Source organism: Ascaphus truei, chromosome 1, assembly GCF_040206685.1.
Source record: "Ascaphus truei isolate aAscTru1 chromosome 1, aAscTru1.hap1, whole genome shotgun sequence".
NCBI lineage: Eukaryota > Metazoa > Chordata > Amphibia > Anura > Ascaphidae > Ascaphus > Ascaphus truei.
The window spans coordinates 36,499,350-36,516,364 of record NC_134483.1 but is presented as its reverse complement, the minus strand read 5'-3'; the positions used below and the strand labels follow the sequence as shown (position 1 = coordinate 36,516,364).

Genomic DNA, 17,015 nt, shown 5'->3' with positions numbered 1-17,015 from the left:
CCCCCCCGGCCGCCAACTCCCCAGCCGCTGGGGGGCCAAGCAGCCTCGGATCTGCGCCAGTCCCACTCTCCACCACCTCTCACTCCCGTTGTGTGTGTGTGTGTGTGTGTGTGTGTGGACATTTTACTCCTGCCAACAATTTGTGCCTCACTTTCACCCCCCCCCCACCCCTGTCCTTCACCCCCCCTACCCCTGCCCTTCTCCCCCCTACCCTTGCCCTTCACCCCCCTACCCCTGCCCTTCACCCCCCCTACCCCTGCCCTTCACCCCCCTCTACCCCTGCCCTTCACCCCCCCCTACTACCCCTGCTCTTCACCCCCCCTAACCCTGACCTTCACCCACCCCTACCCTTCACCCACCCCTACCCCTGCCCTTCACCCCCCCTACCCCTGCCCTTCACCCCCCCCCACGCCTGCCCTTTGACTGACGCACGCACACACCCTGACTGACGCACTCACACACCCTGACTGACGCACGCACACACCCTGACTGACGCACGCACACACCCTGACTGACGCATGCACACACCCTGAGTGACGCACGCACAGACCCTGACTGACGCACGCACACACCCTGACTGACGCACGCACGCACACACCCTGACTGACGCACGCACACAAACCCTGACTGGCGCACGCACACAAACCCTGACAGCCGCACGTACACACACTGACAGCCGCACGCACACACACCCTGACTGGCGCACGCACACAAACCCTGACTGGCGCACGCACACAAACCCTGACAGCCGCACGTACACACACTGACAGCCGCACGCACACACACCCTGACTGACGCACGCACACACCCTGACTGACGCACGCACACACCCTGACTGACGCACGCACACACTGACTGACTGACTGACGCACGCACACACACACACACACACACACACTGACTGATTGACACACTGACTGACACACACACATACATACTGACGCACGCACACAACCCCTCACAGCTGCATGCACACAACCCCTCACAGCCACACGCACACATACACAGACTGACGTGCGCACACACACACACACACACTGACTGACACACACTGACTGACACACACACACACTGACTGACACACACACACTTACTGACGCGCGTGCGCGCACGCACACCCCCACACCCACACTGACTGAATGACTGACTGACTGACTGCCGCACGCACACACTGACTGACTGAGGCACACACACACGCACACACTGACTGTGTGTGTGTGTGTGTGCGTCAGTCAGTCTGTGTGTGTGTTTGTGTTTCTGCGTCAGACTCACTGACGCGCGCGCACACACACTGACTGACTGACGCACACACAATGACTGATGACTGACGCACACACACTGCATTAAGCTGTAAAGGAGGGAGGGGGGGAACTGGATTGATGTGAATGGGGGACAAACAGAGAGAGGGGGAGGGGTGAGGAGAGAGAGAGGAGCGGGAATATTACATCACGGGCAACGCCGGGTCTCTCAGCTAGTATAAAATAAACGTAAAGAGAGGGTGCATACCATTCAATGATGGATACAAAAAAAGGAACAACAGGACAGTCACTCTTAACTCCCAGAAAGTGAATATATATATCATTACGTGAATCACTATCCGTATTTGAAGTGTGTGTATATAAATATATATATACATACAAATGAGCATACAGTAATATTTCCATTTGCTATTTGCCTTGCTATGGAGGGTTTTTGTCACTTTTTTACTCACATAACTTCACATATACATACATATATAATATATATAATATATATATATATATATATGCAGTGGAAGTGTATTGTGTGTATTTACCTACACACTCACTCCACATTTCAGTAACATACATATACATCTAAATAATATTCACATATACACGTTTGCTATAAATGGAATTATTACAATTTTACATTATATACACGTGCAATGAATGGAATAAACACTGTAATAAGTTTGAAATCGCCTATCCGAGCTGCTATGCATGGCTGATCCCTTTTCTCCAGCTTCTTGAATGTGCTATGAGGAAGATCATGTGACCAGATGCTAGTGCACGTTTAGAGAGAGGGAGGGCAGTGCTGACAAAGGGGTGTGCCTGGGGTTTGTGACAGGACATGAAGGGGCAGTGCCTTAGCAAATGCTTGTTAAAATAGAATACAAGAAAATTGGTCTTTCAAAGTTGTTTTTTTAAAAACAGAAAATGCTAAAAGTATTATTTCTTACTACAGAACTGATTTATTAAAAAACCCACACATGCAGGATATAGACTGAACTGCAGCTTTAAATCCGAAGTAATTGTTTTAAAATACAACTTCCAATAAAGCAATAAAAAAAATTAACATCATTAAATGTAAAAATGTATTTATTTATTTATACAAATGTTTTACTAGGAAGATACAGTATACAGTATATGAGAGTTACCTCTCGTTTCAAGTATGTCCTGGGCAAAGAGTTATAACAATACATGGTTACAACTCCTGCAAACAAAATAACTGCATTTCCACCCAAATATCCCACCTAAACATACACTCAGAAAGTCTTATGTTTGTGGGACAAAGGGAACAGGTAAAACAGAAAAGCAGGTCATACTTTTACTAGCTAGACGAGGAGAAAGAAGACAGATTTAAAGAAAAGAAGAAAGAAGGGACCTCTGTAAGTATTTATTTTTTATCAATCAAGGATTAAGGGCTTCGTGGAAAGTTGACGATCCAATGTCATCGAGCGTAATCTGTTGGATGGCTACAAATTACAAATAAACCATCAAGCCTGGATTAATTTGGCTTTCTGTTACATTCCCCATATTTTTTTGTATCTAAATATACAACCAATCTTGAACTACTGGATGGACTGAGGATTCACATAGAGGGACACAGGTCCCTAGGGAGTGAGCAAAGTAGTCACTTATTCCATTGTTTTAGGTACTACTGTATGCAAACTTCTGGCTAGTACACGATCATAGAACCTAGCCATATCACAAGATGGATTATTTTTAACACAAATACAGGTGCTTGTCAGGGCACATGCTGAACACCTGGTGTAGTCCACCAATTGTGCAGCATTATATATGTAGCCCCTCTTCCCAGGGCCAATCGCAGATCGGGGACCCCACCTCTGTACTAGGGTCTGGCTACGTGTATGTATGTGGTGCATACCTGCTGGAAACAGGAGGGCCTGAGACTCCCGTGATGGTATGGGGGATGACAGGACCAGGTTACTGGGGTGAATGCCTCCGTCTCATTTAATGGTGCAACGCCTCCATCTCTGGGACGCCCCAGGAACGTAGGGTGGAATCCTTCCAGAGAGTCCCCACTCAGGGACGAGAGATTCCAGTCTCACACAGTCTTTACTTAAAATGTAGCAGCAGCTCTTTATTCAGTGCAGCAGAGCAGAATAGCAGCAGGAACACAGGCAGGTACAGTTGGTCTCTCTCCTCCAAACTGCTCTCCTTCAGGATGGTCTCTTGGTTCCCTGCCACCACCCCAGGCCACGGGCACCCAGGGTGGGGCTAGCTCTTCCCTCACCCCCTAAACAGGGTGAAAGAAATTGGTCCACCTATAGCTCACTAGGCCCTACTCCTCAGGAACCTGACTAGCTCACACACTGTGCTGACAGTACATCCAGACACAGACTCTAACACTAACAGAAAACTAAATTGGCTGTGCACTGCCCTTTATGACTTTGGCAGGCCCCTCCCCTGTGTCTCTTGCCTTAGACACAGAGTCAGGTGGCCTACCTCCACCACTCAGAGCAGTGCTTGAAGTGGGGGGAACCCATGGTAACTACTGGCATCCTGCCCTTACCAGGGCTTATACCAGCAGGAGGAAAGACATATAGCCCAATTTCTTACCAGGGCTACATATACATAATTCAACCATAACAACTAGAAGGCACAATAAAAATAGACTCATTGGGATATTCTTATACTATATACATCAGATTTCTTGGTGTATCATCACCCTTTGTAATCCATCAGTTACATATATAGTGTATCTGAGGCCACTGTTGTGCCCATTTGTATCCTTGGTCAATTTGTATGTCACTCGTTGAAACATGCTAGATTGAATTCCTTGTTGAGTCCTAGCGTTCTAGAGTTGTCATTCTGTTGAACCTAAATATCAGTATGTTTCTCATTGTAAAAAGTCTCTATCACAATCTCCTCCGTGGGGAGGTTTTGGTACCAATTGATCGGCATAAATATAAAAGTATGTTGCTGGTGTTGTAGTGGAGTATTGTCTGGTATGGTTGAATTTTGAGATTGTTGTTTGTTTTGACAATAGTGCTTGCTTAATGGATGACCGGTGTTTTTATTCTCTCTTTTAGCATTTATTTATGTAGCCAGGACTGGTTCTTGGCTACCAGTCTACCATCACTGGCAGTAACCCCTGGAAAGAGCAGGCCTGCTAGTACTTATCATGGGTTTTCCCCACTGCGAGCAGTGCCCTTGAGTGATGGGGGGAGGTATAACCAGGCTTGGGTATACCCAATCATGGATCAGACCTGGTGCCCTCCTCCTGGCTGTACTTAAGGGGATTGCTGCCCAAATTTAGTCAGTGCCTCTCCCCACTTGAGAGAGGCAGGTCATACACAGGTTGCCTGAATACTTCCCTGTTCCTCTTCCCTTTGGGAGAGAGTGAGTGTGCACCTTCCCCTGATAGAGGATCAACGAAGAGCAAGGACAGCTGCGGGGGCCCTTGACCCATAGTGCAGGTCCAGTGACCATCCTACAGCTGAATGCAACACCAGAGACTGCATAGGGCAGAGGCCTGCTGTGATTGCATTGAGCTGAACAGAATAAACCTTTAAAGTTATTATACCTCCTGCCTGGTGTGTGATCTTTCTGGGAAAGGAAAGGGGATTGTGCTCTACCATAGGAGATCGCCTCCATTCATGCGGAAGATGGAGGTGCTGTACCACTAGAGATCTATGTCGGGTATGTACCCCAGAAGCTTGTCCTCTGTCCCCACAAACATCGGCAGATGACTCAGCCCTCCTGAATACCAACAGGTAGCATGCACCACACACGCTATAATGCAGAATATCTCATTGAGTGGAGGAAACAGTTTTGCCAATGTATATTAAATCACATGGGCATCGAATTAGATACACCACCTTTTTTGATTCGCATGTCATCTTGTGCTTAATCTGTACATGCTTTCCTGTCTTTGGGTGATTGAACGTGGATTCGGTGATTAAATGTTTGCAATTTACACATCATGTACAGTGGAAAGCGCCTGGCATTGGATATGAACGCATTAACCTCATCGCGGTGTATCCTCTTTCTTTAAAGGGTTTACCTACAGTATTTCCTTCAAAGTCTGTCTGGTTACTAGTAATTCTAACTACCCTAACTATTTGTGAGCAGGGTGAAAGTGTGTGGCAGTGTATTCGGATCTGTGTTTTAGCGGTAAATGCATGTTTGTAAGCCATGGAGCGATTTTTAGATAGTTATGTCTAGACAGTTGCTTGTCTGTACATCATGAGTTAAAGTCAACCTGATACTTGATTCAAGTGTATTTAATTTATTAATGAACTGGATCAGTGATGTTTCTGTCCCATACCACAGCATGAAAATATCATCAAAGATTGAAGTCAGAGTTGGCATGATTTCCCTCCCCACAGCTCTGGCCACCTCACCATGCTCTCACTGCTCCCTGTGTTCATCACTCTCCTGTGGGTCACAGACATCCTGCTGATTCTCTGCATGCTGCTCATGAGGTCAGCAACTATCTTGGATTTTCCCCCTTTTCTTCTCTGCCTTCTCAGGACGTTGCTGCTGCTATGAAGGCTTCTTGGATTTTTTTGGAGAGATATTTTTCCATCCAGCTCACTTAGGACCCTTTCCCCTCTCCTTGCCTGTCCCTTTTGTTCAGGTTAGTGCTGTTTTGGGTGATTACTAGCTGGGTTTCTGCTTTCACTTTGCCTAGCACCAAAACAGAACCCCCATCATTTTTTTGGGGGTGTTAATCTGACTTTAAAATGCTAAGGAGCCTCTCCTCAAGTTTTCCCTTCTCCCATGGTGCCTTTTTTTTTTTTGGAGATTGTTGCCTTTTTGGCTGCGATCTGGCAGAGCCATCACAGAGCTCAGTCTTCTGATGCTGCTGTTTCTCTGTCTGGTGCCGTACCGTAAGTCTCTAAATAGCAATTTTTGATGGATGTTACACACCCATTTTTCAGGCTGTGGAGACGTTTACTAGGCAAACTACTTCCAAACTTTTTTAACCCTATCATTTTTTTTTCGCAAACGTGCATGCTTTGCAAATTTAGGTGAATGATTTTCACATCTCTAATAACATTTGTAGCCATGTATCCTTTTTGGTTACTAATCTGCCCTGCCTAACACATAATCCCTAAGAACATAAGTGTAGGCATTGTTAGGGCTTACCCCTGCAGTAAGCAGATCCCTTTAGTGACATGGGGGGCGGACTAAGGCCTGTGTTCGGGGCTCAGACCTTGGACTCTCCTCCTGGGTACTAAAGGGGCTGAACAGCTACATTTAGGAGGCTTTGGGAGTGTGTAGTCAGGGCTCTGACCACCTTCCTTCCCCTCTCTCAGAGGAGTGGAACTACTACACCTCATCCCCTGGTAGGATGAGCATGGATAGACCTTTTGGGCCTCAAGTCCTAGGGGTCGATTCCAGGGACCACCCAGAAGAGGGAATAGGTATACCATTGTACTGTATGCTGTACCGTGCTGGATTGATGAATAAAGCTGTTCCTGTTTATATTTACTCCTGTCTGAGACTGCAATTAATCAGAGGGAGTACAAAAGGATTGCACCCAGTGCTCCTGGAACCTGCTGGAGATGGAGGCGCTGCACCAACCATAAAGAGCCATCCATCACCTTAAAGCCTGTCCTGTCCGTCCACACTACCATCGGTGGACGCTCAGTATTCTGTGAGCAAACAGGTGAGCAGCACAACAACACCCTGTAATAGTGAGATTTCTAGGAGGGTGGGGGAAAACCTGTTACACATGTACTGTATTTACTTTTTTGTCCCTCATTACAACATTTTTCTCAGAGGACTACCAATTACAAAAAAAAGTTGTCTAAAAACCTCTATAGAAATAAAGGAATTCAATTTAAAAAAATCATTAAACAAAAGCAGAAATAATATGTATATATATATATATATATGTATATATATATATATATATATATATATATATATATATATATATATATATATATATATATATATATATATCATCAGAACAGTCCGCAAAGGAAATATTTGGACAATAAACTTTGGGCTTAAAAATTAAATAAAAAATTGAAAACTACTATGAGAACCTCAAGTAACACAGCCACCTCGTAAAATGTGAAAATATGAACATGAGAGTAAAAAAATGGTGGGAGATTTAAATAAGAAAACTTGTATTGCAATTAGCTAACAAACCCCTCCAAAAGACACACAAATGGGGTGTGGGTGTATAAAATCCAATTTTTATATCAGAAAAAAAGGAGTCATGTTAAATCATAAAAAAAAAAGATGTTACACTAAAAAAAAATGATGTTATAGGAAAAAAAGATCCCAGGTCAATATCTATAATAAGGCCAGGAGGAGTTAGGCTTTTAAAAGTGTAAATCCAGAAAGTCTCTCTTCTGGATTAATACATCAATTTATTCTTTCATTATCTCCTCCTCTCTTGTCCCGTTGGTCCCTGTCATCCAATGCACAAAGCATAACATTCTACCTGACACTGAATAGCCACAGAAATTCTAATCAATCCAACTCTTTCCCCCATCACATGGTGCGTTTCTATTCACCCGTATATGTTTTAGATTGTAAGCTCTTTGTGTGAAATTATTTTTCTTCTATGCTATACTGTTACAATGTCCTTTGTACCGTGCTATAAAATGCAATTTTATAAATAATACTGCCAATAGCATGATGGATTATTTAAATGATAGTAGAAAAGTTAAGATAAGATCAGGGACAACTTATTAATATACCGTAATGAAAAAAAAAAACCATTGCACAGAGTTATTACGCTTTACTTAAAGTTGTCCTCTCTCCAGAGTCTACTCCAAAACAATATTCAGCAATACTTCCAGTACTGGCTGTCGCGGGAGGCTATAGCAAAAAAATATTGTGAAGCTGGAATTTATTTCGGCAAAATACAGCACACTGTGGAATTCAACAGGAACATTTGGCATATAACTCCAGTGTGGATGAGCCTAGCACTTTATTTTATGGTGATGCTGCTGCAATAACTGCCAGGAAGATACTGTACATACAGTAAAGCGTGACCTATTGCTGATTGACATCAAAATGTAATTATTTCCTCTCTTGCTAAACAGGTTTAAATTGGATTCCTACTTAACAGGAAGCAAATAAAATCAGCTCCAGATAATTTTTCAGGATTTTCTGTTACCAGATGGCAACGGGGCGTCAAATTACGCCAAGGGGTCACATGACATTGCATAGCCATGGCAACGCAACATCACATGACGTCGTGACGTCAGAAAATGCCGGAGAAAAGGTAAGGGGAGGGCGTGATCAGGGGGGAGAGCAGGCAAGGGGGACACAGAGAACAAAACTTTGTGCACCCCTGTGCTATAGCAGGAAAAAGGCATTACCAGGAACCCAGTAATTAATATGAAGTATTAGTAAATGAAAGGCAGGTTGGAGAAACTGTCAGTCGTGTTTTCTTTTACAACCATGGTAATGATTAAAGGATAAAAACGGCTCCAAACTAGCCAATAAATTGCGCAAGATTAGTTACTAGCCAAGGAGCACATATCAACTTATTGCCAAAGACAGGACTTAAATGAATATGTTTCTAAGTAAAAATGTATAGTGTATGTAATGCCTCCTCCCCCGCAAGGGAGATTTGTTTGCTACGTACGTTATGGTGATAACCTGCAGGCTCACAGAAGGCCTGGACCTCCGCTCATAGCGTGGTAGTTTGGGTTGCAGCGCCTCCACCCGTGGGGGATCCCAGCATAGGCGGGATGGCTTCGCACGGGAACAGATACATCAAATAACCACAACACACAGTGATAAACATTACTCTTTACCAGTGGGGTCCTAGCAAATACACATGCATAACACAGTATAGTAATACTAACAGGGTCAACAGAATACATATAACGTATTGTATATCAACAATAATGCACACCCTTTGTGTCCTTCTGGCACTATATCCCTGAGGCACCTTATACAGCCAGATGTCCATCCAGAGTTATACCCAAAATGTATGTGAGGGCAGCGCTACCCTCCCCTTGTCATGGTGGTGCACGTTGGTACCTTCCTTGGATAAGGGTATGTAGCTAGGTCTCCCTCTGTAGAGATAGGCTGCATCCGTGTCCCACAATGCAGGGGCCTCTAAACACAATCCCCTTCCCTCCTTACATCCGGCTGCCACGTGTAGATCCCGCAGTCCAGAAGGATTCCTTTCCAGATGCGGCTCTGCTCTGTGGTTCTTCCACAGTGCAATTATCAGGGTCTCCTAGACATCCTGCCTAGCCATAGTTATTTCCTTGTCCACCAGGTGTGCGGCTGCTATCTGTCTGCTCTGGGTTCTTCTATCTGTCTGTCTGTCTTCTTGTTGCTCCTCTCTCTGTCTTATAGTTCTGCTTCCTGTTTGGTTCCTTGCCTTTGTTTTGAGTCAGACTCCTAGCCCATGCCGCAGCTTCTGTTCCTGTACCTGTTCCGTTCCGTGTTGGAGTTCTGTTACATTAAAGGCCCTTGCTAGTAATCTGGCTTTTCTCTGTTTGTTCCCTGATCCCTGGTCTCAGTCCCTGCTCCCCTGCCCAGTTCCTGCTCCTGTCTTCCTGTTACCGAACCTCTGCATGTGCCACAACGATCCTGCTTGCCACCTGCCACCGACCCCTGCTTGCCCACGACAATCCGTCTTGCTGCTTACCACTGACTCAGCCCATTACCACAACTATCTTGCCTGTTCCGGCTACCGAGGTCCTACCCGCCACAGGAGTCTCCCGTGACAGCAAACTACTGAGGCAAGTCCCTGCCTATGGGCCAGCCCTGTAATACTCCGCTACTGGGGATGGGGGACTAACTGTGGCCTGTGGGGTGTCACTGTCCTACGCAGCCTAACTGACTCCCCAGGCACGACTTTCCTGTCCGCGGTCTCCGGCAGAACTGACATGCGGTCCCAAGTCTCCAGAGGTTATCCTGTTCCTTCAGGGGATATCCTCTCTCTAGTCCTTTGGGAGTGCCAACATGGCCAACACACACCTCCGCATAAGAGTCCGAGGAGCTGCATCAGTACCCCCTAGAGTTGCAGAGAACTACCCTACTACATGTTTGTATACTGTATTGATAAAGAATAGCAATAATTTGTATAAAGGTGACTTCTAGTGGCTTTCAAACTGAAACATTGCATTGGGATTGCAGTATTGAATCATTATAGCTCTTACCTTGGATTGTTAGACCTGTAAGATGTTACTGTGAAGCTATTGTCATGTTTGATAGATGCTGGATAATTTGCATACTGTATGTATATTTCATGGATGTCTGAAAGTTATTACTTGTTCCTCTTTCTTCTGTTCTGTATGTATGTTGATTGGTAACTGTGCACAACACTTAGTTACTACTCAGTGACATCTTGGTTTTGAAATACTATTGATGGATGTGTTGACATGTGATCTGTCATATTGGGATCACGTTTTTCATTAGAGATTACACACATCTTATTCTGAGTACTTGGCCCAACAATAACAACTGAATTATACTGTTAATGATTTTCAGCATATGGCAGTTTCTCACTCTAAGTAGGAATTAGTTGTACAATTATAGACTTCTGGACAGCGGGTTCTTGGTGTGCTGGTAAATTTGCGTCATTCCCAGAATGATACTGTTGATTAAATATGAAAGAGTTGAGCATGTGCTGATTATAACTCCCAGTAAGATTATGAGAGAAATTGTTGGGAATTGCATACGTCTTCTGTGGTCATATCGTAATATTTTTGTTGTAATGTAACATTCTTTGAGAAGGATTGAAATTGCTCATACCCAATTTTAATATTGTTTGTGTTTGATGCACTCGAAGACGAACAATATATGCATTTAGGAAAAGCTGTGTGTTGTTCTGATATGTATTTGGCTTCTGGCATTTCTTTATATTATATAGAAGAAAATAATCGAATCGCTCAAACCTTGTAAACTGTAGGGGGGGAAATAGTATGTTGTGTGGGGTTCATGGGGTAATGGGATAGATTAATGCAGAAGATGATCCAAGAGGGAGCAAAAAGAATTCCCCATAGTTGCACTCATCCACAAAAATACAATCAATAAAAGAGACAGATAGGCTTCTAGTAATGTTAAGTAGAGACCGTTGTATTACACCTGGGCTTACATTTAGAATGTATCAGGTTATAACCATAGGACAAGTGATCATTCCACAGAGAATCATCATCATGAAAAATAATAACATTTAATTAATTAATTATTTATAACTATCTAAGAGCAAATATATACAGTGTCAACAAATATAGTTAAAATCCCAGGTGGTGGGGTTTGGATGCATGTAGGTCCCATGCATATATTGTATCAATGCGTATTATTAATTAATTATAACGTCATCCAGACGGTCTTCCATCCATACTTTCAAACAAGTAAGGTACGGTCACAGCGTTTTATACACACAGGAATGGCAATTACAAACTGCGACACACAATTAAGCGCCCACAATGCACAGAGCGATACGCATGACTGCTGTTTGATTAACAGATTCCCTACACAGCCTAATTAATAAGATTGATTGTGTTCTCACTATGTTCCAGCTAACAATTAAAGTTAGGATTGCATTTATTAGTTCAAACATAAAGTATATATACAAGCGTGCGGCTTACGCTATTTAACAAAGAAGCATGCGTTAGCATGTAGGTGCTGATAAAAAAATATAATCAAGGTAGAGAGTCCCTTATGCTTCCTGCGATGTAACACACTTTATGATGCTAAGAAAATGTAAACAAATTACAGACCTACTCACAGAAGTTGATACATCTCAATACAAACATAGAAATCCAGTCAGGGTATAAATCCTGGTTGAACAAGAAACCCACAATTGCACTCAATGGGGACAAACAATAGGTGGGACAGAAAAAATAGTCCCAGGCTTGTAGCCTATTGTGCCAAATGACGCAAAACAAAAAAAGCTTTATTAAAACATACTAAGGGACAAAAACAGGGAGTGTAGGGTATAAACACAAGTGTATTAAAAATTAGGTGGTGGTGACACAAAATAGATGATAAAGGCTCCTCCAAAGCCCACCATGGAAAATCTCATATAAAGGAGAATGTGTCTCAAACTATGTATATGGTGTCAACCATGAAATATATCCACAGAGATACACAAATATTCCCGGTTTGAAGCTCCTAATGGTAAACTGTATAAGCGCTGGTTACCTTAATTCGCACTGACAAAATATCAAGTAATTCCCTACAAGTAAGTAGGAGTGCTGACATAATGTAGCAATTAATGTGTGTGTGGTAACATAACCCAAACTGCTCAAAATACTATTAGCATATAAATTTGCAACAAGCACAAAGTGATACAATGTGTATAGATGGGTAGTGTGTTCAGTAACACTGCAAATGAGAAACAGGAAAATTAGTGCTGCTGGCGTGTACACATAGCATATGGACACTTTAAATAACCTGTTTCATGGGTTCAGTTACAGCCTATCAGACGTTACAAAATATGCCAGATCAAAGAGAACATACAGGTAACATTTAGCCTAATATGTCAGGTAAGTAAATTAAGACAGTAAAGGGAGGGTAAGTATATGCCAGCGCTTAATACTACCAGTATAACCGGGTGTATGTCAGTCTCCTCGGTACACTGGAGTTCCTAGCATCGCGGGTCGCCACCACCAGGTACATTATGTCAGCACTCCAACTTACTTGTAGGGAATTACTTGATATTGTATCAGTGTGAATAAAGGTAACCAGCGCTTATACAGTTTACCATTAGGAGCTTCAAACCAGGAATATTTGTGTATCTCTGTGGATATATTTCATGGTTGACACCATATACATAGTTTGAGACACATTCTCCTTTATATGAGATTTTCCATGGTGGGCTTTGGAGGGGCCTTTATCCTCTATTTTGTGTCACCACCACCTAATTTTTAATACACTTGTGTTTATACCCTACACTCCCTGTTTTTGTCCCTTAGTATGTTTTAATAAAGCTTTTTTGTTTTGCGTCATTTATCACAATAGGCTACAAGCCTGGGGCTATATTTTCTGTCCCACCTATTGTTTGTCCTCATTGAGTGCAATTGTGGGTTTCTTGTCCAACCAGGATTTACACCCTGACTGGATTTCTATGTTCATATTGTCCCTACCCTATGCACCATGAGGTTTTTATGTTAACAACGGTATCTTTGGAGAGCGATAAGCATTTTGTGTGTTTTCATGTACATCTCAATACAGTAAAGTCTAAGTATTAAGAAAAAGAAAGTGGTGCAATTCGGGGGCAAAAAGAGTTCACAAGATAAAAAAAAATCCTATTGATGTCCTTTGATAAATACAGTATGGTGCAGTTATTGTGCCCAATATTTGCTCCACTGTTGCTTTGATTCATATGTTCAAATGTGTTTACCAAATAACTCTTGCTTATCCCTCATATAACCACCCTCCAAGTTACAAGCTGATGCACACAGCACTAATGCAATCAAAATCGATAGAAAGTACCTTTAGAAATTGGCATCTGTGCAAAATGCACTCCTTACTGTCAATTTAATTGCAAAAAAAGAACGTGTTTTGTTCTTATTACATTTGCCCCTTATAAGGAATAAGGCACAATTGGAAACGAGATATTTCCCATAATACTTACATTATATAAAAGACACCGGCCTTTTATTTTTTAAGTGTTTCTAAGACATAAAACTGCAAATATATTGTTTCGATCGATAAATCAAGGAAGCAAAACAGTAACTGTCTATTGTGTAACAACCTCATATTAACGCATACATTCAAAGTGTTAAATGACTGTTTTACAGATAATCATAACACAAATACAAACAAGCAAGCAACCTTATTTTCATAGTTAAATATAGGTATGAAAGAACAATCAAATGTTATCAAAGGCTTCAGCACAATTCTGTTCTCTTGTGCATACTAGATAATCTAAATGGGTTTAAAAGAAATTTGCTACCTGCTGACAGCCCCCGTGTAGCTGCCTGTTTCCAGATGCCAGGCTTTTGTTGTCTGCGCCTCTGCATTTTCAAGTGCAAAATTAGGCCTTATTTGATCATATAGGATAAAGACTATGTACTTTGTACCGACTTCATCTTCTTAGTTGGATCACTCTAGATACAAAAACATTGTTTTTGTTGGTGACTTGTTTTGCTCCATATACAATTATATTGTTGAACGCTGCAATGTTATTTAAACTGCAAAAAAAGTGCAGTAACAGTATATAAAATATACGTTTGTGTGTACAGTATATAGAGAGGAAAAAAAGGAAAATTGTCCTCAGCACTGCTTCTTATAAAAAAAAACATATTACTTTAGTCTTCCAATCACAGATACAAAAAAGAACATTTTGTGGTCCTAAACATCGCACAATTTTCCAAAACTTTTTTTGTATCTGTGATAGAGAGAATAACATAATATATTTTTATAAGGGGGGCTGTGGACAATTTTCTTTTTTTCATGTATGTTCCAATCATTTGGTGGAGGCTATGATGGCTCAGCCTGCCCGCAATGAAAGAGAAGTGGATTATAACCTGTATCTACATAGAAGTGAGGAGTGCCTGGTACGTACGTGGTGTGCGTGTACACACAACATACACATTTTACGTTATGGTGGGTGAAAAAGCCGACAAAAAAACCTCCACCGTTAGCATACAGCTGTAACCCTCTTTCCTGCTGACTAGACAGGCTACTGATGCTGTATATACCTGCTGGCTCACCGAGATCTGAGCTTCTGCTAACTGGGAGCCTGGGGCAACAATAGTAAATGGCAGCACCTCCACTTGCCCAGGATCCCCTAGATGTGAGATTCCCCTGGACAAAAACAATAAACAAAGCACATGTTTATGTAACAGCTTACTATATATATATATAGTACACTTGCACAGTGGGTGCACTCTGAACTACTGGTATACAGCTATATCATTCTTATATGTGTATATGTCATTCAAGCTTATAACTGCCATATAAGTGTGTATGTTCGCTAATGTTATTTCATGCATATGTGTTATTAGGCCCAACGTATATATATATATATATATTAGGCCCAACGTATATATATATATATATATATATATATATATATATATATATATATATATATATATATATACGTTGGGCCTAATAACACATATGCATGAAATAACATTAGCGAACATACACACTTATATGGCAGTTATAAGCTTGAATGACATATACACATATAAGAATGATATAGCTGTATACCAGTAGTTCAGAGTGCACCCACTGTGCAAGTGTTCCTTCCCCACCACCGTGTGCACCCCACACCATGTCCAATGTACTGGACCAGTCCTTGGTCACTTAACCGTTAGTGTCCCCAAGAAACCCACCCCCCAAGGCGGGATCAGCGCCTGTAGGTACCGGTGTAGGTGCACTTTATAATAATACCTGCCGGGTGCTCCAACAACCGGTCGCTGATACTTCGAAAAGGATCCGCAGATCCAGCGTCGTCTCTCACGAGTAGTTCCTCACTGTCAAGGAGGTCTCTCACAAGGCTTGACTCCGCAATGCAGTCTGATCCCAAACTACAGATCACCTTGTAGCTCAGGAAGATGCTGTGTCCCTGACTGCTACTATCAGTAAAGGGTAAAGTCCCTATCTAGGGCTGTTCCCTGCAGTACCACAAGCTGGTGGTGACTCAAGGCCTAGGGGAATATTCTGGCCTATGCAGTGGGTCACTGACCCCCTGCACTACGCACCTCCTCTCCCCTTGCATCCCATCACCAACTGACACCAACTGCCTGTTTTCTCCAGCGCGCGGAATGTTTCAGAATCAGAAAGCAGAGAGTTTTGGCAACCCCATTGGCTGCTATGACCACCTGGTATCCCAACTCCCTGAGGCTCATGGGACTTGTAGTCCCACACAGAGCCTTCCCTGGTAATGGCCGCCGCTGTGGATGCTCCTATCTAAAATGGCTGCCTCTCCTGTATCATTGCGCATGCGCAACTCTATCTGTTGGGGCCACCGCAACTATCATGCTACTGCGCATGCGCGAATCGCGCATAACATGGCGGCACCCTGAGCCAGTACCTCCGGGAGTCCCCGGTGCCGCGGCCGCCCCGGCAGCTCTCACTAGCACCAAGGTAAGAAGTGGTAGTACCGGAGAACCTGGCTACATCCTCCCCCTGGTGGAATCCAACCTCCCAGCTTGGGAACGTATACCAATGTCACTCATATTTACACAATAAAAATGCATATATATTAATACAACTTATCACTTGTATACTCTACATGAGATTATACATTTCATTGAGCATTACAATCACAGATCTCACTCTACTGCGAGCTCACTGCTGAGCCTCATAATGGGGTGCCCTGAATTGATCATGTCATTCTCATGGGAGGTTGACCAACTCTTTGACGTCTGCGGAGCTGTTCTGCAGTCACTCCCTCTGGAGAGTAACTAACCTCAATTTGTAACTCAATCTCTTCCCTTGAGGGGCTCAGTGGTTCAACACAGTCTCTTTGAGGCACAAAGCATGGGCTCTGTGGATCTAAGGGCTGACTCACTGGAGTCACCTTATCTGACTTTTGACCATGAGACCCTTTACCCGTAGCTCCTTCGGGAGATGCCCCTGCGGTCAGAAGGCCCCTTTGAGAGGTTCCTTCCATGGAGTCCTCAGGGTTGGTATTATTTACAGTCTCTGAACAAACCTCTGTTAAGTTTGGCTCCCCATCTAGGGAAGCAGCTGCTATTTCCGGCTCTTGATCTCCTACTTGAGGTATAGGAAGTAGATGATTTCTATGCCAGACCTTTACCCGGCCTTCTGAGTCTTTGATACGGTACACCGGGAGGCCAGGCATCTGTTACTCCACCTCATATACACCATCTCTCCAATGGTCGGCCA

The 17,015-nt window shown here is 43.1% G+C and overlaps 1 long non-coding RNA gene across 2 annotated transcripts in view; it reads right to left on the bottom strand.

Annotated features, from left to right (window-relative positions):
* Positions 1 to 15,907, bottom strand: part of LOC142468907 (uncharacterized) — a 53,006-nt gene extending 37,099 nt beyond the window's left edge. For both annotated transcript variants that reach the window (XR_012788903.1, XR_012788902.1), the window contains exons 1-2: positions 15,555 to 15,907; positions 14,107 to 14,260 (exon numbers count right to left, since the gene is read on the bottom strand). This is a non-coding gene — a long non-coding RNA (uncharacterized LOC142468907). The remainder of the gene's footprint in view (positions 1 to 14,106; positions 14,261 to 15,554) is intronic.
* Positions 15,908 to 17,015: the final 1,108 nt, after the last annotated feature.